Genomic DNA, 2,279 nt, shown 5'->3' on the forward strand with positions numbered 1-2,279 from the left:
ATTGCTACAACTTCAGGGGCCCCGATGACATCTCATGCTGCTTCTCTAAGCCCGATGGTCGTTCCCTCTGTGCTTAAAGTTCTCATGGAACAGTTGGAGAATATGATGAAGATGACCATTGAGGAACTCAATATTGGACGAGCTTCATTTGATTCTTTCAAACCACTATTGTTGAACTACCTGAGTGGCATCAAATATGTGGGCGACACTCAATGGATTCATCACTGTTCAAATAGTATTTTTCACTTAGAATAAGACTTGAAAACCTTGGAAGAACTGCGTTGTGCTAATCTCAGTATTTAGATTACATCAACCTTTGCTAAATTCCAAGCTGAAGCAGCACACAATTATGAAGTCTTACAAAAGAACTTACCTGAACAAGAGCTTGAGACTACACTCTTACAAAGCCAATGTGCTCAGAGGCAAGAAGCATTGAATGCCTCCAATGCTACTATACAAATGTCCTCGACACAAGGCTGAGCTTGGTCGAGAAGAAGAAATCCTGAACATGCTCACTTTTGAAAGTGTGAAGACTTATGCTACTTATCTCATGGCGGTCGAGGCTCTTGAGCGTACTCAGAAGGAAACTGCTATGGCTATGCCAGATGAGAATGCATTAAGGAAGAAAGCTGAAATAACGGCGCAAGCCGCTCATAAGGAAAAATTGTCTGCTATTAAGTCCCGGCTCGCGTATTTTCACTTAATGGGCTCTGGGCATAATTATGTATTGCTCTTTTGGTTAAGAACAAAAATTTGTATCACTTCTTAATGCTTTTTGAATAAAAAGTGATATCATTCTAGTTTTCCATTGTTTCTTCTGTGTCACATTTTCACTCAAAACAATGAAAATAATTAAAAGTGTCAGAGGTGTAGTATTAACTTGGCATGAGTTTTCACATAGAGCGAAATTCAAAAAATTTCCTTGTTATCACTAGGGATCATTTTGGAAAGAGTTTAATCCATTAGGATTTTAGGAGAATATTTGTTATCCTTAATAAAAGGGTTCAAGGGGGTTTGAACTATTAGAGGTATGATGTTGACATAACAGGAAACCGTTGCGATCGGGGAAACTTTGAGGACTTATCGATCTATTGGTGAGAGTTGATAAGTTGCTTTTGTCAGAGGTGTGATATTAACATGACGGGAAAATGTTATGATCGGGATAACTTTGAGGACTTATTGCTCTATTGGTGAGAGTCGATAAGTTGCTTTTGTCAGAGATGTGATATTAACGTGATAAGAAAATGTTACGATCGGGACAACTTTGAGGACTTATCGCTCTATTGATGAGAGTTGACAAGTTACTTTTATCAGAGGTGTGATATTAACATGACGAAAAATGTTCATGTGACTTGAACACAATTTTAAAGACTTAGCGTCATGCTGGGAAAATTGTTAAGTGATTTATCATCAGAACGATGACTTGTGATACTTATGATTTAAACAAAATTTGGAAACTTATCACTCTGCGGAAGAGGGTTGGTAAGTTAGTCATTTATTACTCTGCTGAGGAGAGTTAATAAATTGATCATGATTTGAGTGATTTTAGGGACTTATCGTTCTGTTGATGAGAATCGATAAATTAATTTTGACAGAGGAATCGTCATCATACTGGAAGTGATGCAAGCCAAATTCAAACTCTGTGGGGATGATGATCATCAGAAGTGTAAGGAATTTTGTCAGTTGAATTGACTTAAACTCAGCTAAGGTGGTACAGATTTTTATCAACACTCTGTTACAAGAATTCATGAACTTAGAGAATAAGTGTCATGTTTAAAAACACAAAGGTGGACCCTTCGTTTAGGATAATTGGAACGCAAATGTGACCTGTGCATTTGAGGTTCGAAACGCAGAGTTAAGAACTCTCATAACGCAGGTCTGGGCCTAGAGTTTGGGGATCAAAACACAAAGGTGAGCTCTGAGTTGAGGTTAAACTCTAACTGACTTTATCCATTAACGCTGAAGATTGCGTTTTAAAATGGTTAGGATTCTCTTCTAGAATCCCGTACCACTTTAACAGCACGACGGGTGGTATAAATAGCCCTGTATTGTCAAATCAAGAGTCATTCAACTCTTTCCATTTTCGTCTTGATTCTATGAAAAAGAGTTCTCGTTAATTTCGACAAAACTTTCGACGATATCTGTCTTCTACAATCAGCGACATCAATGGCGCCACGAATGATGAGTTCGGGCTCCAAGAAAGCCATGGGAACGACTCCAAACACGCCGTTGGTTAGGGATGCTGGCGGTGCTCTTGTTTCTGTGGGAACCTCATCATT

This window comes from Asparagus officinalis, chromosome 7 (assembly GCF_001876935.1).
Source record: "Asparagus officinalis chromosome 7, Aspof.V1, whole genome shotgun sequence".
In the NCBI taxonomy this organism is placed as follows: domain Eukaryota; kingdom Viridiplantae; phylum Streptophyta; class Magnoliopsida; order Asparagales; family Asparagaceae; genus Asparagus; species Asparagus officinalis.